The 22856-nt window shown below is 36.4% G+C and overlaps 1 protein-coding gene across 11 annotated transcripts in view; it reads right to left on the bottom strand.

The window, feature by feature from the left end:
* COX7B2 (cytochrome c oxidase subunit 7B2) overlaps positions 1-22856 on the bottom strand; it is a 165828-nt gene that overhangs the window by 24259 nt on the left and 118713 nt on the right. The window lies entirely within an intron of this gene.

Below are 22856 nucleotides of genomic sequence, written 5' to 3'. Positions count from 1 at the left end.
TTCTATAATATATATACACGATAATATATATATATACACACACACACAATTGTTTGTTTCAATTTCCCCTTCTATAAAGCGTATAATTTCATGTTCTTAGAGGAAAAGCTATTGCTTGTTTTCTCATGTTTGTGTATATGTGTTCTCTATGTGTTGCATGGTCTTATAGCAGGCCCAAGTGTTAAATCCTATTCCTACCAGTGGTGATCCAGCTGCTCGAGTTGTCTTTAAACATTTCTTTGAAACATTTTCCAGAGGACTACATTTAAATTTTCATGCACAAAACATGGCCTCCCATTCTGCTTCTGACCATTTCTATTAAGTTCATGCACATGTTTATAATTCAGACAAATTTAGCCCTTATTTCATCACACTTATATATAACTATCTCCCTACCCCTGCCAAATGGATTACACACTTTATGAACTTACAAAAGAAGAGATCCAGCAAGAGACAAGGATAGAGTATATATTATATATGATTTCTTAAATGGAAAAAACAAGGTTTCGATTAATGGACTAAAGACTAAACAACAGAGACTTTGAGAATTACACGTGAAGCTGCATAAACACATATGTATATATAAACATATGTGTGTGTGCACATACACACATACATTGAAACAGACAAATGATTAATGACTTTAGAAAAAACTGATTCCCCAGTCCAGATTTTACTTAAGCTAATACTTGAACTTGTTCGTGTAGCCTGAATATAATTTAGCTATATGAAGAAAACAATTAAAACTCTTGTCGGACATTAGGGCAGTCAGAAAGAGTTTGGAATTAAAAATATGTCTATGAACAATATACTCAGGTAAGGGAGCAGATTACCACCTACATGGCTGGTTGAAACTGATCTCAAAGATTATCTTTCCATAATGATTTATCTTCTAGAACTGCTACTACAGGATTCTTTAACATAGTTGCTTATTATGTACAACCTTTGAGTGTACATATTAAGGCAGTGAGCATTACTTAAGTTCCTCTTTTTGAAGATGCTATCCATTTAATAACAGTTATTTAGAGATATAAGAAGACAATACTGGGGTCAGGCACAGTGGCTCACGCCTGGAATTTCAGCACTTTGGGAGGCTGAGGCGGGTGGATCACCTGAGGTCAGGAGATTGAGACCAGCCTGACCAACATGGCGAAATCTCCTCTCTACTAAAATTACAAAAATTAGCTGGGTGTGGTGGTGGGTGCCTGTAATCCCAGCTACTCAGGACTGAGGCAGGATAACTGCTTTAGCCTTGGAGGAGGAAGTTGCAGTGAGCCGAGATCAGGCCACTACACTCCAGCCTGTGCGACAGAGCGAGACTCAGTTTCAAAAATGAAAAAAAAAAAAAAAAAAGAAAGAAAGAAAATATTGTCACATTGAAATGTACACATTTATTGAAAGATAAATCCTTGGCCAGGCATGGTGGCTCACTGAACTCCAGCCGGGGCAACAAAGCGAGATTCTGTCTCAAAAAAAAAAAAAAAAAAAAAAAAAAAAAACACAAAGTAGAACGTTTGCATGTGGTTGAAGTTAAATGTTATCTATATTAAACTGACCCTTTCAGTTATGAAATATTTTATGTAAGCTCCATAGTAACCACAAAGTAAATCTCTGTAATAGCTACACCAAACCTAAAAAAAAAAGGATCAAAGCACACTACCACAAAAAAATTATCACATCGTACAGGAATATAGCAAGAGAGGAAGAAAAACACAAAGGAACTACAAAACAGTCAGAAAAGAATTAACAAAATGACAACAGGGCAAGAAAAAAAGATAAATATCCTTATTCTGAACTTATTCTGAAGTGTTAACATGCACAAAGTTCAAAACAAATAAAATACATAATTTTTTCATTTAAAGAAATGCTAAGCAGAAGTGATGTCAACAAGATGGCAGAATAGAAGCTTCTAGCACTTGCCCCCTCAGAGAAATCAATTCGAATAACTATCCATGCACAAAAAAAAAAAAAAAAAAAATTCTCAAGAGCTAAGAAATTCAAGTGAGATATTAGAGCACCTGGGTGACATACAGAATAAGAAAGGACTCACTGAAGAGAGTAGGAAAAACAGTTTCACAAAACTTGTGTCATCCCTCCCTCAAGCCTGTACAGCATGGAGAGACAGAGCCATTGCAGGCAGTAAGGAGAGTGAAGTGAGTACTCAGTTTTGCCATGGACCCTAGCAGCATGTGCATTTCAGTGAATCCTAGCACCAGACCAGTCACAGGAACCAGGTCAACACTGGTGAACTCTGACTCTAGGCTAGCCTCTGTAGCCCGAAGATCCAAGCCACTCTCCACAGACTGATGACATGGCCTGTCCCCTAGACTCAAGTTCCAGGCTTTCTCCAGCTCAAGGCAAGTCACTGCAAACTGAAGCTCCAGGCCTGGCCCAACAGCAGACAATCCCCCATGACCCTGGGCTCCAGACTGGCTGCTGTGGTCTCAGGCTTCAGGCCAGGCCCCATAACTCCAGGCCCACCTCAATTATCAGGCCAGCCCATGTGGCCCCAGGCACTTTACTGCACACCAAGGCTATAGGCTGGACCCTGGGGCGCTAAGCTCAAGGACCACAAATGAGTCCTCAGGCTCCAGGATCACAAACCAAGGCTCCAGGCCCATATTAGCATCAGGCCAGCCCATATGGACCCAGGTGTGTCCCTGCAGATCAAGGTTGCAGACCTATCCCGGTGCCAGGCTGACTCCCACAACCATAGGTTCCAGGCTAGCCTCCAGGGATCTAGTCTTCAGGCCTACTCCAGCACTGGGATAGTCTTAATGGATCCAGGTGCCAAGACTGCCCATGTGGATGCATATTCCAGTCCAGGTCCACTCAGTGTACACAGGCTCCAGGCATAAACCTACAGACACAAACACTCAGCCAGACCCTGTTTTCAACACAAATGATGACAGAGTTCATCAACATTAGACTGCTTTACTAGAAATGCTAAAGGAAGTGCTTAAAGTGGAAACAAAAGGATATTAATTAATAGTATGAAAACATACAAAGAAACATAAAACACCCCATGAAGTATAGGAATATAGTAAAATTCAGAATATTCTTTTATTGTAATGGTGGTGTGTAAAACATTTAAGTCTATATAAAAGTTAAAAAACAAAAGTACTAAAAATATCTATACCTGCAGTAATTTGTTAATAAATCCACAATATCAAAAGGTGTACACTGTGATATCTTTTTTGTCACACTTCATCATAAAATGTCAGGGGAAGGGGGCCGGGCACAGTGGCTCATGCCTATAATCCCAGCACTTTGGGAAGCCAAGGCGGGTGTAGCCCTTGGGCTCAGGAGTTTGAGACCAGCCTGGCCAACATGGTGAAATTCCATCTCTACCAAAAATAAAAATAAAAAAATATTAGCCAGACGTGGTGGCACATGTCTGTAATCCCAACTACTCAGGAGGCTGAGACAGGACAATCACTTGAACCCAGGAGGCAGAGGTTGTAGTGAGCTGAGATTGTGCCACTATACTCCAGTCTGAGTGACAAAGAGAGACTTCACCTCAAAAAAAAAAAAAAAAAAAAAAAAAAAAAGGAAAAGTGAAGAAAAGAAAAGTCAGGGGAAGGCAAGTTTAAGTGTAGAATTTTGCATGTGGTTGCAAAAGTTAAATGTTATCTGCATTCAACTGACCGCCACAATTATAAAATATTTTATGTAAGCTCCATAGTAACCACAAAGTAAACCTCTGTAATAGATATACCAAACATAAAAAGAAAAGAATCAAAGCATACTACCACAAAAAAATTATCACATCATACATGAATATAGCAAGAGAGGAAGAAAAACACAAAGGAACCACAAAACCGTCAGAAAAGAATTAACAAAATGACAACTAATGTCCTTACCCATCAATAACTGCTTTAACTATAAATAGATTAAATACTCCAATCAAAAGGCGTTGAGTGACTGAATGGATTCAAAAAACAGATCCAACTCTGTGCTCCCTACAGAGACTGAGTTTAGCTTTCAAGGCACATGAAGGCTGAAAGTGAGGAGATGCAAAAAGATATTCCATGCAAGTGGCAAACAGAAGAAAGTAGGGTACCTACAACTACAATATATAATTTGAGTCAAAAATTGTCATAGAAGACAAAGAAAGTTACTATATAATCCTAAAGTGGACAATTCATCAGGAGAATTAACAGTTGTAATATTTATGCACTCTAAATCAGATTACCTAAGTATATAAAGCAAAAATTAACACAACTGAAGGGAAAATAGACAATACAATAACAGTAAGGAACTTCAAAACCCCACTTTCAACAATGGATCATCCAAACATAAAACACCAATAAAGAAATATAGCATTTGAACAATATTATAGACCATATAAACTTAACAGACCACATAAACTTAACAGACATATACAGAACATTCTATCCAAGAGCAGAATATACATTCTTTCCAAAGCACACAAAACATTCTCCAGGTTAGATATTATTAGGCTACAAAAAGTCTCAACAAATTTAAGAAGATAAAATCATATAAAATATATTTTCCTATCACAATGGTATAAAATTAGAAATCACTAACAAGAGAAAAATTGGAAAATTCACAAATATGTGAAAATAAAACACACTCCTCAAAGAATAATCAAAAAGGAAATCATAAAATATCTTTAAACAATGGAAACTAAAAAACATACCAAAACTTCTGATATTCAATAAAATCAGTTATAAACTAAGAGTTTATAGTGATAATGAGACGGGACAATTCCCTTGACCCTTGAAGGTGTGGCTCACTTAGTTTGCAGTGCTCAAACCCCTTATAGGAGGGGGAGCATGCAGGCGAGCAGGTGCAAGGGCTGGGGCGAGTGCCTTTGGGCACTGGCAGGAAGGAACCCTGTACAGGTCCCAGCAGCATCAGGGGTTGCCCACAACCTCTGGAGCCCCAAATGGTGTGTGTTGCAGCGTGCTCTTTAACGTTGCTGTGTCCATGGAGGGTGTAAGTGTTAAACAGCTCGCTGGAGAGACAGTGTGAAAGCCTCTTGCACCCGCACCTGGGTCCTTGTGTGGTACCCAAGAGGAATGAGGTCACATGGACTTGAAGGATGGTGAATGCAGAGATTTTATTGAGCAATGGAAGTGGCTCTCAGCAGGATGGGGAGCTGGAAAGGAAATGGAATGGGAAGGCAGTCTTCCCCTGGAGTTCAGCCGTCCCCAGGCAAACTTCACTTCAAACATAGTCTCCAAAATCTAGCTGCTTCTCCTCTCAACATTTAGATGCTTTTCTCTTCTCTCCTCTGCCGTGCTACTCTGCTCCTCTGCCAGTGGAGTTTGGGGCTTTTATGTGATCAGGACAGGGGCATGGCAGGCCAAAAGGCAAAATTCTGGTGGGAAAATGGAGATGTGGAGTTCTCATTTAGGGCCATGGGTCCAGGCTTGAGGGTGGAACCCTCGCCAGGGACCCCACTCTTCTCTACCTAGCGTTTCTCTGCCTCTTGTCTGTATCAGTAAGTGCCTACATTAAGTAAAAGAAACATCTCAAATAAACAATCTAACTTTAATGATCAAGGAACCAGAACAAGAATAAACTAAGCTACTAGTTAACAGAATGAATGAAATGTTAAAGGTGAAAGAATGAAAAAACTACACTAGACAATAGTAAAGATCAATGAAACTAAAATTAGTTTTCTGACAAGATAAACTAAATGGTCAAACTTTTAGCTACACCCACTAAAAAGAGACTCAAAATTATAAATGAAAGAAGAGACATTGCAACTAATACCACAAAAATACAAAGGATAAGAGACAACTGTAAATAACTATACAACAATTTAGATAACATACAAGAAATGAAAAAAATTTACGTGATATCAATACTGAATTATGAAGAAACAGAAAATCTGAATGGACCCTCCCAATAACCCTCCCAATAAAGAAAAGCCTAGGATCTGATCACTTTACTGGTAAATTCTAACAAACATTTAAATAAGAATATATGCCAATCTTTCTCAAATTCTTCCCAAAAGCTGAAGAGGAAGGAACACTTCCCAACTCATTTTATGATGTAACATTACCCTGATACCAGAGCCAGACAAGGACCTACAAGAAAAATAATTACAGGACAATATTCTTAATGAACACAGATGCAAATATCTTCATCAGAATACTAGCACAACAAATTCAACAGAACAATAAAAGGTTAATAAAAATATTAACCTTTTATAAAAAGGTTAATAAGGACTTACCCCTGAAATGCAACAATGATTCAATGTATGCAAAGCAATAATCTGATACATCACATTAAGAGTGATGATTTTGACCGGGCACAGTGGCTCATGCCTGTAATCACAGGCAGGTGGATCACTTGAGGTTGGGAGTTTGGGACCAGCCTGGCCAACATGGTGAAACCCCGTCTCTACTAAAAATACAAGAAAAAAATTAGCCAGGTGTGTTGGCATTTGCCTGTAATGCCAGCTACTCAGAAGACTGGCAGGAGAATCACCTGAGCCTGGGAGGCAGAGATTGCAGTGAGCCAAGATCACGCAGTACACTCCAGCCTAGGTGACAGAGTGAGACTCTGTCTTAAAATCAAACAAACAAACACAAAACAAAACAGTGACGATTTTGAAAATATACAATCATCTTAAATGCAGAAAAAAAAATTGACAAATTTCACTATCTTGTCATGATAAAAAAAAAAAACAAAAACAAATTAGGTATAGAAGGAATGTTCCTTGAAAAAATAAAGACCATATACAATAAGCCCACAGCTAATATCATACTCAGGGATGCAGTGATGAGAAGCTGAAAGCCTTTCCTTTAAGATGAGGAACAAGATCAGGATGCCCACTCTTGCCATTTCTATCCAACACAGTACTGGAAGGCCTCACCAGAGCAACTGAGCAAGAGGAAGTGATAAAATGCATCCAAATCAGAAGGGAAAAATTAAAATTTTTTGTTTGCAGATGACATGATCTTATACAAAGAAGTCCCTGAAGATTCTACCAAAATACTGCTAGAAATAATAAATTCAGTTCCAGGATAAAAAATCAACATGCAAAAATCAGTTGTGTTTCTATACGCTAACAAGGAACTGCTTGAAAAAGAATCCAAGACTACAATCCCAATGACAATAGCATCAAAATAAATAAATGAAATACTTAAAATAAATTAACCAAGGAAGTTAAAAATCTGTACATTTTAAACTATGGAATATTGATAAAAATACTGAAGACACAAATAAATGGAAAAAACCTTATGTTCATGAATTGAAATTAAAATTGCTAAAATGTCCATACTACCCAAATAAATCTTAGATTCAATGCAATCTCTCTCAAAATTCCAATGGCATTTTTCATAAAAATTAAAATAAATCCTAAAATTCATATGGAATCATAAGATAAAAGAATTCCTAAATCAATTTTGACTGGAAGCACCACACTACCTGATTTCTAATATACCATAAAAGTCTACTAATCAAAATAGTATGGCCCTGGTATAAAAACAGATATATAGACCACCCGCTGGAACAGAATAGAGAGACCAGAAATAAAACCACACATTTATGGTCAATTGATCTCCAACAAAAGTGCCAATCATATAAAATGATGAAATGATTGTATCTTCATTTACTTGTGTTGGGAAAATTGTTTTCCATATCCAAGAACATAAAATTGGCCCTTTGTCTTACCCTATATGCAGAATCAACTCAAAAGGGATTAAAGACTTAAAAATAATTTGACCAGAAACTGTAAAACTACTAAAAGAAACATAGAGACAAACCTTCTTGACATTGGTTGAGTCAGTAATTTTTTTATATGACCCCGAAAGCATAGTCAATAAAAGCAAAAACATACAAATGGGATTGCATCAAGCAAATCAACTGTATAAACAGACAACTTAAGAAATAACAGAAAATATTTCCAAACCATACATGATAAGGCACTAATATCCAAAATATATAAGGAACTCAAACAACACAACAGCAATAAATAACCCAATTTAAAAACAAGAAAAGGATCTCAAAAGACATTTATCCATAGAAGACATGCAAACTGCTAACAGGTGTATGGAAAAATTCTCAACATCACTAATTATCAGAGAAATGCACATCAAAACTATAATGAGAAGTTATCTCACACCCATTAGGATGGCTATTATCAAAAGGACAAGAGATAATATTGGTTGGTGAGAGTGCAGAGAGAAGGGGTCCCCTTGGGCATGGTTGGTGGACATGTAAGTTGATATAGCCATTATGGAAAACACTATGGAGACTCTACATAAAAATAAAAATATAACCACCATATGATCCAACAATCTCACTTCTGGGTACACATTTAAAGCAAATGCAGTCAGTACAGGTTGACTATACCATATTTGAAATGCTGAAGACCAGAGGTGTTACAGATTTCGGATTTTTTTTTTTTTTTTTAATTTGGAATAGTTGCTTTACAGTTTGAGTATCCCTGATTTGAAAATCTGAAACTCAAAATTCTCCAAATTCCAAAACTTTTTGAGTGCCAATATCATACTCAAAGGAAATACTCACTGGAGCATTTCAGATTTTCAGATTAGAGATACTCAACTGGTAAATATAATGCAAATATTTCAAAATCCACCCCCCACACACAACAACAACAACAACAACAAATCAAATTTCTATTTGAAAAACCTCTGATCCCAAGCGTTTCAGATAAGGAATACTAAAGCTATATGTACTTATGGGTTGAACATTCCAAATCTGAAAATCTGAAATCCAAAATTCTCCAATGAGCATTTCCTTTGAGTATCATGTTGGTGCTCAAAAAAGTTTCAAATTTTGGAGAATTTTTAACTTTGGACTTTTGGATTTGGCATGCACAACCTATATCTCATTCATTGCCGCAACATTCATGACATGCAAGATGTGGGATCAACCTAAGTGTAGATCATCAGATAAATATAATAAAAAAATGTCATTAGACACACACATACAAGGGAATATTATTGAGCCAAAAAAGGGAGATCCTTCCACTCATGACAATATGGATGAACCTGGAGTACATTATGCTAAGTGCAATACACCAGGCACAGAAAGACAAATACAATACTGGTTAATCTCACTTATATATGGAACCTAGAAAAGTCAAACTCTTAGAAGCAGAGAATAATGGTGGTTGTCAGGCACTGGGGTGTGGGGGAAATGAGGAGTTGCAAGTCAAAGGGCACAAAGTTTCAGTAGATCGAATAAGTTCTAGAGATCAAATGTGCAGCTTGGGCAATATAGTTAATGATACTTATGGTATACTCGATGTCTGCTAAGATAGTAGATCTTAAATGTTCTCACCACACAAAGAAAATGGTAAGTATCTGAGGTCATGAATATGTTAATTAGTTTGATGGTGATTATTTCACAATGAACACATAAATCAAAACATCACATTGTATACCTTAAATATATATAATCTTTATTTCTTATGTATACCTCATTAAAGCTGGGAGGGAGAAAAAAAAAGAAAGGGAGAGAAAGAAATGCTAAGGAACAGAAAAGTTAGCTACTGTAGGGAGTTTAAGTAGAGTGATTGCAATCTAGTACCTGATTCTCATCTTCACAGAAATCTCTTTTCTTTCAACTCATGCAGAATTGTTTTGGTTTCAGATGACCAAATCATGCTGTGCAAACTTACAGTTTTAAACAACAGGATGATTTACTGCTAGTGCTTACTTAGTCCAGTAGTAAATGTACCTATTTCCTTTAAGTAGACACTAGGAAACCAAATTACCAAGGGAATTTGTATGGTGGGCTTTAAAAAAGACTTAAAAATATTTTTTTGATTGTTGACTCTAGAACATAAGACACATAATTAAATGTCCATGGAAACCAGAAAAAATAATGGAAAAGTAGTACATTGGCTGAGGATTTTCATAAAATTAGGTAGAAAATTTTACACTTCAATGAAAATACACGTATTTTCTTTTCTTTTGCAACACATGAAATACGATGTCTATTTTTTTAACTGATTTTAAGTTCTATTCCATATAGAAACATGAAAATAGAAAAATAGTTTTCTACTGTTATAAGGCAATATGGTTTGGCTCTCATCGTTAATTGTAGTTCCCATAGTACCCACATGTCATGGGAAGGACCTGATGGAAGGTAACTGAACCATGGGGGCAGTTACCCCCATGCTGCTGTTAGTGAGTGAGTTCTCACAAGATCTGATGGTTCTGTAAGGGGCTTTTCCCCTTTGCACAGCACTTCTCCTTCCTGCTGCCATGTCATGTGAAGAAGACATGTTTGCTTCCCCTTCTAGATGATTGTAAATTTTCTGAGGCCTCTCCAGTCATGCTAAACTGTGAGTCAATTAAACATCTTTCCTTCATAAATTACCCAGTCTCGGGCAGTTCTTTATAGCAGTGTGAGAATGGACTAATACATAAGGAAAATGCATGGTATAAGCATGATAAAAAATAAGAACTGACACTAAAGCTTCATTGTTGGGGAGAGATAAGCTATATTAAAAATCATGGTGAAGTAGCAAAACCATGTTCAACTTGACTGTTGCCTTGCTGGAATTTGAGCTGGGCTTCTGGATCTAATTTTTTAGAAAGAAGCTGAGCATCTAGATTTCTAATTTAAAATATTTTCATTTTTAATAGACTTAATTTCTAAAATACAGTGTAGGGCAAACAAAACAGACCTGGGGGCTACCTTTAGTCTATAGATTGCCACTTTGAGGCTTTTATCTAGAGGTATGTTTTAGCCAAGCAATGACTAAACTGAATTTCATGATTCAGAGAACGCTGTACTTCCACAGTAACTGGAAACATGTGCCCTCCTAATTCCCTTGTTCCATCATTCTCTTTAGGCTGACCTGAATATTTCCTCTCAGACTCCGATTTTCCAGAATCCATGGACAGCTCACTAACAATCTCCTGCTAGACAGTCAGATCCAACAGAATTAGTTAAGTTATGCTTTCCGTGATTCCATTTCAGGCAAGATGTTCACTCCTTTGATATTTTCAATAGCTCAAATAGCTGTTATGCTGTTATTCCCTTTCTGGAAATGCCCCCAAGTTTTGCAAGTGTTTATCTTAAAACAAACAAACAAACAAACAAAAAACTAAATGCCTTTCTTGGCTTGGTCAGCAACACATTTATAATCCATTATCTTAGGGTCTGGTTCTTCTGTTAATGGCTACTTTCAATCATTGCGCTGAATTTAAAATTTACCTGACCTCATCTTCAAATTCAGAGAAATTATACTAACTCTCTGACTATACTCTGCTCTAGTGCTTTAGTTTTATTAATTTTCTTTTTTTTTTNGTCTCGCTCTGTCGCCCAGGCTGGAGTGCAGTGGCCGGATCTCAGCTCACTGCAAGCTCCGCCTCCCGGGTTTACGCCATTCTCCTGCCTCAGCCTCCCAAGTAGCTGGGACTACAGGCGCCCGCCAACTCGCCCGGCTAGTTTTTTGTATTTTTTAGTAGAGACGGGGTTTCGCCGTGTTAGCTAGGTTGGTCTCGATCTCCTGACCTCGCGATCCACCCGTCTCGGCCTCCCAAAGTGCTGGGATTACAGGCTTGAGCCACCGCGCCCGGCTTTCATGCATGTCAGAAGATTTCCATTCTAAATATTTTGTGGATAGTCCTACTATATTGGCATCAACGTAGGGGACATGACTTTAAAGGGAAAGTGATGTCTATCTTATCTCTGTATCATTGGTGGACTGTTGTCTATTCCCCCTATTTTCCATGTCTAAAGTGCCATTTGTTGGTGCTGACGGCTATACAGAGTTTACTAATACAGAGTTTTAATAAAAATAAAATGATTTTTTTTTCTCTTTCTCTGATACCTACTTTTCTCTCATATTCCTATCCATTTTTATCTGGATGACTTCTATCCTCAAGTCTTATCACTGGTGGGTAATATGGTAGCTGATAATAAGCACTCTTAGAATGAAGGAATAACTGATCTTAGGGCTGATCCAGAATCTAAAAGGGAAACAATTTAAATGTATCAGAGATTTGACTAAATGTGCTTTACATTTTCACTAGACAATTTTAAAGCAGGTTATTCACTCAAAAAATAAGGCACTGAATAAGAGCACAGCTTATACTTACTTTAGTATATAAACAAAGATATGTTATTTAATTTTCAAATAGTTGATGCTTCCATATCTATGAAATAAAATTAGGTTTTTGTGGATTTTCTGTGGTCACATATATGAGACCTAAACTACGTAATTACCTCAATTCTTGACATTGTGATACTGCTTGATACTTAAACATAAATTACAAATACATATGGTTTGCCAGTCAGATTCTTTAAGATAATGACTAAGAAAACAGAAGTTATTTATATTCTTTATGAAGCATAACAAATATGACTTCCAGTATGTTATGAAAAGCATATATTATTAGGCAGTATTTTGCAAACCAGAGTATCAGGTTTTCTGGAGCCAAATTTTAGTGCTACGGTCATATGTTGTTAAAAGAATAATCTCATTCAGTTTGGTGTTGTAACAAAATTGCAAAAAAGTCATTGTATTTTAGGATGACTAAATCTTTCATCATGGAAAACAGAATACTCAGTTTTTAGACTTTTACATTTTCCTGAAGTATATGACACATTACTGGGCACTACTTCCATTAGCAGAATCTTTTACTATTTAGTGATGAATAAGCTGTTTAAATGCTTTTGTCTAATTGGGTCATACCTCAATGAACATCCCTCTCCATTATGTATGGATATTATAAAAAGAAGCTTCTGAATAATGTCTTTTTCTCCACAGTGTAAAACCTGTTACAGCAGCAAGATACATGGAGAGTCAAAATCTTCCATTACGTATGATATCTACAAGAAGAGTAGATGGGGTTCAATGGGGCTAAAGTATTACAAATTAGAATAGAAATTTAGAAGTAGATTTTGGTGAACACAAAAAGAGGATTATAAATAATAAAGCTTATCGTATTGTATAAAGAAACAGACTTTCTTGTGAGGTAGCGAGATCCCTGTTATCTGAGGTGTTCAAAGAGGCCTGATGCCAGAAGACAAATGCAAATACTGAAAAGACGTGCCCAATATTATTCCCAAGTTTCTATAAAAATGTGAGATGCCAATACCTGGTAATTTCAGAGAAGATGGAATGTTTATTTAAATTGAAGAATATTTATCTAAAGATATATTTATCGTGTATTAGGAATGCTCCTGTGCCCTGAAGATAAACTAGTAAATAAGACCTACTAGGCAGTTTGAAATGCATATACCATTGCTCCTATGAGTATGGGGCAGTGGAGGATTATCTAGTAGACAGACAAAGTCCATGCCTGAGATATGGGGAAAGTGGGGGTCTGCTCTAAAAAAATTCCTTTTAAAGGAATATGCATACAGTATTCCCAAACAGCAAAATAATGATGGCAAAATATAACTTTTGAACTTTGTTTTTTACCATTTCCTGTTAAAATGTCTGGACTATATCCTAATGGCCATAAGGGATCACTACAAACTTTTAAGCTGGAGAGTAGTTTGCGAGACAGAGAGAGAGAGTGTGTGTGTCTGTGTGGGTGTGTGGGTGTGTGTTGTAGAAAGAAAATTCTCTGTGCCATGTGAAGAGTGTCAGACCAGGAAGCAAGAGAAGCACTGTTGTAATAAACTCAGTGGGATATGATTAAGCATGTACAGTACTGGCAATGGGAATTCAGAGAAGGGGAGAAGATCAAGAAATACCAGTCTCTCCTGGGTTTGGTGACTGGCTGGTTGCAAAGAAGAAACACAAAAGAGTAATTAATAATCCCTCTTGACTGTCTCCTTTCTTCACCTATTTTATTTCAGGAGCTACAGATGGAACAATAAGATAAACCCTTGGGCTTCTCCACACACCCAGGAAGAGATTAGTAAAGATTATGAACATCACCCCTTACTTAGAACTTACAAAAGCAGGATAAGATCTCCAAGAGTTCTATCCCAGAGATTCAGGGCTTTTCTTGGTCACCATACACAAGATAGTTTAAAGTTAAATGCTATACGCTGTCCTCTTGCTTTTTACCTATGTGGCGAAACATCTAATTTGTCATAGTTGGCAGTAAGATGGTTCTGGTCAACATCCCAAATTCTTTTTACCATTTACGCTCTTCCACTGAATGCATATTGAATATACATATGATAAAGATGCAGATTAAACTGCTGCATCATCCAGAGTAAATGTAATATATATATATATGTTTGTGTGTGTATGTGTGTGTGTGTGTGTGTGTGTGTGTGTCAGTAAGCTCATGTTACGGACATAAGGCTTAGCATATATGAAAGTAAGGATACTAAATGGTATTTTTTAGTTCTGAAAACAGAATCTGGACCTTGAAACCAGACCAAAAAAATTCCGTGAAATAAAAGGAGAGTAAAGGCCTGAATGAAATGCTTTTAAGAAATAAATGGAAGAGCAACTGAATACAGTTAGTATGGATAACTCATGAAGAATTTTGCTTTTATCAAAGAGCAGGTAAGTGAATCAGTAGCTATAGGGGAAAGTGGAGTGAGGGAGAGAGACAGGGAGACAAAGGCAGTAGCAGTGAGGAGAAAGTGAGTGTTAAATAATGGAAAATAATAGCACGTATGTCCTCTGATGTAGAATTACCCAGTGGAGAGGAAACACCAATGTAGAAAAAGAAAAGGAGGAACTGTTAGGATAAGTCCTTTGACTAAACAAGCACAAGGGAATCTTGGGTATAAATGGGGGAGCTTGCCTCAGAAAGGTACTCAGTTCATCTGTACTATAAGAATGAAGGGAAGGTATGTAGCTACGAAGTCTGGCAGCAAGTAGATAGCTTCAGTTTAAGAAATGCATAGGATTGTGCAAATAAGAAGCAAAAGTCTAGGAAAAACAGAGTATCATGGTATAGCTGGACATTGCAGCTGGTTCAGTCCTTAACAAGCCATGTGACATAAGGCAAATATTAAACTTCTTCATGCTTCAATTTCCTCAAAAATAGATGGAGATAACACTGGTGCTTACTTCATAAAGTTAAACAGATGGGCCAAACGACATGATATATATATATCTTCACCCAGTAAATATAAGCTCCACGAAGGCATGGATCTCCATCTTTTTTTCCCTCTTTTAGTTGTACTTACAAGGTGTCTGGCATAAAGTAAATATTTAATAAATGTGATCTATTATTATCACTACCAGCTCATTTTGATACCACCATTGGTTCAAAATGAAGTGATCCTTACCTTCACAAAGAAAGGGCATTTTTCTTAACTGGTGTGAGTCTGAAGGTGGGGAGGGAAGTGTGTGGAATATGTGATTTGAAAATCAAATTCTGTAATAGGAACTTTGAAAATTTCAAGATTATTTCTCAGGAGTATCCATGAACAAGGCTAAAACTTCTCCTATCACTATAATTTTTGTTGATAATTCTCCCAAAGGTAGTTAACCTAGTTCATATTACATAAGTGTCTCCTATTAATTTTCCTTTTTCAATATTCAGTAACAATGACAATAACATGTAGTCAGCAAACCAGGTTATCATCTGAACTCTCTCTGTTATTAATATTTTCTTATGGTAACACTGCATGCATTTCTAGGTAAATGCATGCAGATTTTCAGTTTCATTATTTTTCATGACCAGTCAACCAAGATGTTCACTGACTAGTGGAACAAGAAAAATAAACACCGTATATCAAATTCAATTATGAGTGACCTACTTAAACAGCTTCCCACTGTTACATCCAAATTTTAAAAAGTGCATTTGATGCTAATGTGTGAGATGAAGCATATAGAATCAGTAATTTTTAAATATAGCTTGTCTTGTGTATATAATCAAATCAGCTGATGATCCACTGAATAATTTGATATATCAATTAACTCCATCAATATTAAAGTATTTGCTAGTATTTTTAACATCTGTTACTTCAGTGAGTAGAATAATCAGTGAAACTAAATTTTCACTGTAGTAATTCAATAGTTCATCTGCCTAGTTTATTAAATTGTTGGACTCCTTTAAAAACAATATTTTATGTAGTAAACTGTGCTCTGATTCAACAATACACTGAGTTTTCATAAGTATGCATCTAAAATAAAATATAAAATGAATGTTAGTTGTTATTTTGCAATGTAGATACTGAAAATTTTACATTCATTGATATAATTCTTTTGACAAAGAGTGTGGCTTTAACTGAGAAGTCCTCAGAAGTCATTGACCTGACAATCCAACAAGTGTTTAATGAATAAGCAACGTTATAGCTACAATTCATTTAAATATTACATGACGAAGACTGTGATTCAAAATTTACTTACATTATTACATTTAATTCTCAGGCAACCCATAGAGGCAATGCTATTTCCAAATCACATATTCAGAATCTAATAGGCTTGCACATATAAGTGAGATCATACAGTATTTTTCTTTCTGTGTCTGGCTCATTTCGCTTAGCAAACTGTTCTTTAGGTTCATTCATGTTGTCACAAATAGGAGGATTTCCTTTTTCTAAGGTTGAATAATATTCCATTGTGTGTGTGTGTGTGTGTGTGTGTGTGTGTGTATGTATGTCTTACAGTTTATCCATTCATCCATTGATGGACACTTAGATTGTTTCCATACCTTGGCTACTGTGAATAATGCTGTGATGTAAGTGCAGATATTTAACATCTTTTCAAAATGGTGGTTTCATTTCCTTTGAGTATAGACCCAGAAGAGGGATTGCTGGGTTATATGGTAGTTCTATTTTTGAATTATTTCAGAACCTCCATATTGTTTTCTACAAGGGCTGGACCAATCTACATTCCCACCAATAGTGCACAAGGGCTTCCTTTTCTCCACACCCTCATCAACACTCGCTATCTCTTGTCTTTTTTGAAAGCTGTCATTCTAACAGTGAAATCTAAAAAAAAAATTAAACCAAATTAAAAAATTTTTTAAAAACTTGAATACAAAGAAGCAGTAAGTAGAGTGGTGGTTACCAGGGATGGAGTAGGGGAAGAAAATGGGAAAATGGAGGTCAAATGGTAGAAAGTTTTATTAACAATTATGTGGAATATATTATTCTAATAAATAACTCACTGTAGTGAATAATATTACACGGTATAGTAGAAATGTGTTAAGACTAGATTTTAGATAACTATGTGAGATCATCGATGTGTTAATTTGTGTGACTGTGGTAATAATCTCACTATGGATATGCATAACAAACTTTGTTGTATAACTTAAACATATAATAAAAATAAAGTGTATTAAAAGTATTGTTTAAAAAGATTTAATAAGCTTGATTAGATTCAATGACTAATCCAGGGTTACATGGTTAGAATATGGTAGATCCAGTAATCAAACTCAGTTATGACTAAAGGTAAAGCTCTTGCTCAAAGTCTAAATCACTGCTGGCCGGGGGCGGTGGCTCACGCCTATAATCCAGCACTTTGGGAGGCCGAAGTGGGCAGATCACAAGGTCAGGAGATCGAGACCATCCTGGCTAACCTGGTAAAAACCCATCTCTACTAAAAATACAAAAAAAAAAAAAAAATCAACCGGGCGTGGTGGCAGGCGCCAGTAGTCCCAGCTACTCAGGAGGCTGAGGCAGGAGAATGGTGCGAACCTGGGAGGCAGAGCTTGCAGTAATCGCGCCAATGCACTCCAGCCTAGGCGATAGAGTGAGACTACGTCTCCAAAAAAAAAAAAAGGGTCTAAACCACTACTATCAGTTCCTTAACTAGAGGACAGTAGAGGACAGATTATGAAATACAGAAATGAGTGACAAGGTCCCTGCCTCACAGCTTGAATGGGGGATGTAGAGGATAAAACCAAAAATTTCATAACTAATATAATAAAAGCTTTAACAAAAATACATACAGAATGATAAAGGTATAAGATTGCTGCCTTGGAGACATTTGGTTCCCTAAGGACTTAAATGATTGGATATGTGATTACATATACTTGAAACATAAATACAACACTAATTGCTATGGCTTTTTTACTTGTCTTCAGCATGCCTACTTCTGTGCTCCATAAAAAGACTAACTTAGGCTCCCATTTTTAATCTATTTGAACAACTGTGAAACCTTTGTTTACAGAATATACCATCAGCAACATTTGGCCTTGGTCCATACTCATCATCTCCATAAAATTAATGAATATTACAGCACTGCATTACTTCACAAAACGATGTCATTTTCATAAGTCAATGTCTTACTTTACTGCACTTCAAAAACCATTAACACTTATCAAAAATATGAAAACATGCTTCATTATAATTATCTCTGCAGAGGTGTATACAGCTGGTAATGGATTTCAATATGCCAGATACAGGGTATCTGTTATTTTTACATTAGAAAAGTAACCCTAAGAGCAGGCAGATATGATTACCAACAGCTTTGATCATATGTACCAACATATAGCTAATAGACTTACTATTAGAAGGTGGGCAGTAGGGGAGAGGAGGCACATAGGCAACACACTGAGAAAGCAAACATGTAGCTACTACAGTTCTGCCCTGGACTGCCTACCATTTAATATACTGATATACTGCTATTCGGATAATAGACCCCTTCTCACTCTGATCACAAATGTGAGCACACGATCCAAACTAAGTCAAACAGATTCTCTCCTCCATAAATTTCAATCATGGTTAACATGAACACACGCATTCAGAAACCAAGATTAGTTAGAATTGAGTCTTCTGATACACCTTCCTAGACACAAGCAAAGCCTCCCTGGTTTCTGCCCTTCTCAAGGTTTAGTTTTCAAACCTTTTCAATCCTTTCCTACACATACTATATTTGGCTTAGTTCTTTATTCACTAATAAAATAATTCTAAGTGATAACCTGATAATGCTAAATGATAACCACATATTCTAAATGAAACTCCACTAAAAATGGGGTACATGAAAAGAACAACAAACAAGTATTAGTTCTTTGTACTGCTTTTTTTCCACTGTAAAGTAAATTAGAAGATGAGAAGGATTTGAGTGGAATATTGCTACACTGTTTAGAACATTCAGTAAACCCATGAGTAAGGGCTTTGACAGAAGCATTACAGACTGGAAAACACAACTAAATCCAAAAGAAGTGCTTTAGAGACTACAGATCGCTCACTTTTGTAAAATGGAAAAAAGCCAGTGTAATTGACCTGTAACTAGGTAGCTGGCTGATCTCTCAGAAGTATCATTTCATAACATGAATCATTTGCTTATCAGTGACTTCAGAAAACTAGACAGTCACATTACTAGTAGCTACGTCACTGATAGTAAGTGAAAAATCCACATTATTGAATACATGTATTACACTTCCATACTTGCCCTATTCCGCCATTTTGAAAATAAGCCCACTAAATAAACCCTGACTTTACTAAGGAAGGGGAATGACTACATCTACAGAGGGGATCATCCTATTTTTCTGTTTATTTAAACCTTTCTTTCAAGCCAAGTGTTCCTAAGGAAAACTCACACATGCTAGGCCCATTCTGTGAGGCCAAATAACATTTTGTTTGCAAATGATATGAACAAAATTCAAACTAGCTTAAACAAAAAGGGCAGGGCAGGGTAGGGAAGGAAAGAAAGAAGAAACAAGGAAGAAAAGAAAGAAGAAAAGAGAGAGAAAGTAACTGACTCACATAACTGGGAAAGTTAGGGATGGTACCTGCATCAGACATCAAACCATCAGATATTATCAGGACTCTGAATTTGGCAACTTTACTTCTCTTTATGGTTTCATCTTCTTCTACTAAGGCGAGTCCTGTCTTTTGACAGATGACATGATTGGGACAGTATCATGAACTTATTTTCTATTTCCTCAGCGTCTGTGTATATCTCATCAAAAGCTCTCACTCACTTGTTTTAGGTTACATGTATTTCCAAATCACAACCAGACATCAGTTATGTCACAACTCTGCTACATAACCCAGTTACTTTTGTGAATAGCAGTCTCATCAGAACCTCATGGAATAAGAGAGGGGCAAAATTACAAAGGAGAGGGTAATGGTATCAAAAAAACATATAATAGACAAAAATCAGACTGCATCACAAAAAAATACTATTTCATAAAATAAAATAACATACTAATTTAATAAAAAGTAATACTAATTTAATATCTAATTTAGCCTTAGATATTAAAGATTAAAAAGACTTAGAAAAGGGCTGGGTTCGGTAGCTTATGCCTATAATCCCAGCACTTTGGGAGGCCAAGGCGGATGGATCAGGAGTTCCAGACCAGCCTGGCCAACATGGTGAAACCCCGTCTCTATTAAAAATACAAAAATTAGCCAGGCATGGTAGCAGGTGCCTGTAATCCCAGCTACTCAGGAGGCTGAGGCAGGAGAACTGTTTGAACCCGGGAGGCAGAGGTTGCAGTGAGCCAGGATAGTGCCATTACACTCCAGCCTGGGTGACAGGGCGAGACTCTGTCTCAAGAAAAAAAAAAAGACTTAGAAAAGAAGCTTTAATCAAGTAAATGATCTATTTCTATATTACTGATAACCACCTGAAGCAAAATTCTCAACCCCAAGATCCACAGAAGGATCACTTTTGCAAAGACATGTTGTAATACTCGTGACTTAACTGTTGTCTTATGAATAAGAGTTGATTGCTTAGTTTTATATTTAATGCCATCCAGAGGTGCTGCTTATACAGTTTTGTATTTGTAAAATACTAAATATCATCACATATTAGCTCCTTGATCCTGATAGGTTGTTACCATATTTCACTTCACAACAAATTATTTTTCCTTTCAAAATTTCTTTTAGCTAAAATTATTTACTAAGGGAAATAATTAAATCATAATATGTTTAAGGCACATGCACAAATCTGGCATGTTACAAAGAAAATATTTTAAAATATGCAAATAATTTTTTAAAAAATCTATTTCATTACTCCAAAGAGTTTTAAAATATATTTAAGTACCATTAAAATTCTCAGTTAAGGCACAGACTTTAGCACTTTAGGTCTCATTGCTTGTGCAGATATTGTGTATGTTGCCAAATCAGTAGAACTCCACTCACATGAATATTGAACAGATGAGAACCTACTGAGGAAAGGTATACCATCCATAATGTAGAACCAATTACCAAAAATTTAAAACTAATGCAATACTGATTTCATTTTAAAAATATCTCTATTCTTGTTGAAAAAGATGGATGTGAAAGAATTCCACAAAGTCTGATACAGCAATTTGATGTTTGTGTGGAAACCACTCAACGTACATCTTTTAAAAGATCAGATTTCTTCGTATCATTTACATGTGTAAAGACTTTTTATGCTCACTTTATTGCCATATTCTACCCAAATTAAAAGCAATGACAAGCATGTTAAGATATTAATAAAAGGACAAGGATAAAAGAAACCTTGGGCTGACAGAGGAAGGGAGATCTTCACCTAACCACATGAATACAGCAGATGGGATGCAACCCACGGGAGAACAACCTGTTATCATACAGCAACCCTGCCTAGGAGGAAACATGGCCTCTCCATCCACTAATCTAATACTCTCTCTTATAGGGGAAAAAAAAAATGGAAATAAGCAGAAAAAGAATCCATCTTTCTATACCTATTTCTCAGGATTCATAAGAAGAATATAAATAATGCATGAAAAATGCTTTTTCAAAGTGACTGACACAATTAAATGCAATAGATAGAAGCTACTAGTTCTTTATCTGAAATTCAAAATCGTTCTTTTTGCTTTTATTTTCAGGGCTAAAAGAAAATACACATTCTTTGATTAAAAAGATGAAAACATGCAAATGAACAAAAAGAGTAAAACTGCAATCTCCTGAATTCCCACCAACCAGGCTACTTAGTCATAACCACTGGTAAAATGTTGGAAAGTATCTTGCCATTCATGCTCTTTATAATTTACTTTTGCACCTAAAATATGTTATGAACATCTTCTCATGTTAATATCAAAATTCTGATAATACTCATGTACCTACATACTACAGACTTGTACACGTGCAACACACTTTATCTGACTACTCTTTCACTGTTGAACACTAATGTTGATTCCTGGTTTTTGCTGTTGTTGTTTTTGTTTTTGTCTTTAGTAATTAAGTAATGTTGTGATGGGCACAGATGTAGCTAAATATTGGCATGCTTACTTATTTTGCTTCTGCGAATACATTCTCTACGTGCATTACAATTATTTTTCTCATGTATAATAGTCACTTGTATAATATCTATCTTCCATTTTAGACAAATATATTTTTGAGTGTTTCAGACATATTTTTTCTTTTCTCATTTTACTGAGATAATCTAGCTTTGTAAATCTTCCCCTTAGGGTTTACAGCCTGGTAGGAACTGAAAGTAGCCTAAGAAGCCTACTTTTTATAAAAAGCCTAAAATCACTGAGGAGATTATGTCAGGTATCTTAGGGAGGAAAGTAGCAAGTAGGGATGCCTGGCTGGAAAAAAGACGCCGTAGGTTTCTTCAGAGTACAGACCATAGTTGGTCCCTAAAGAGGTAGCCAGACCTAAGAGAGTATGATAGGAGGATAATACATCTAAGAAGTTTGAATCTGAGCAAAGAACCCACACTCCACATGTGGCATAAAAGACAGAGTTCCTGGACTTCCAGGGTCTGCTGTGAACTTGGAGAAGATGACAATACTAACAACCATGACAGACAGAACAGTCAGTAGCTTTCTTCCATCTTCTGAGTATTGCAAATTCTCCTTGTGTGATCTTAGGAAGGAATGGAAGACTAAGAACAACTGATAAGGAATTTCCTAGCATCCTTTCGGAATGGTGGTTTAAAGCCTAATTGAGTGGATTTAAAGAATATGATAGACAGGTGCAGTGGCTGAGGCTTGTAATCCCAGCACTTTGGGAAACCGAGGTGGGTAGATCACCTAAGGTCGGGAGTTCGAAACCAGCCTGAGCAATTTGGAGAAACCCGTCTCTACTAAAAATACAAAGTTAGCCAGGCATGGTGGCACATG

The sequence above is a fragment of the Rhinopithecus bieti genome, unplaced genomic scaffold (genome assembly GCF_001698545.2).
Source record: "Rhinopithecus bieti isolate Rb0 unplaced genomic scaffold, ASM169854v2 scaffold_7167, whole genome shotgun sequence".
NCBI classification, from domain to species: Eukaryota; Metazoa; Chordata; class Mammalia; order Primates; family Cercopithecidae; genus Rhinopithecus; species Rhinopithecus bieti.
Note: the sequence above shows the minus strand (reverse complement) of the source record. Positions and strands in the feature narration are given on the sequence as shown.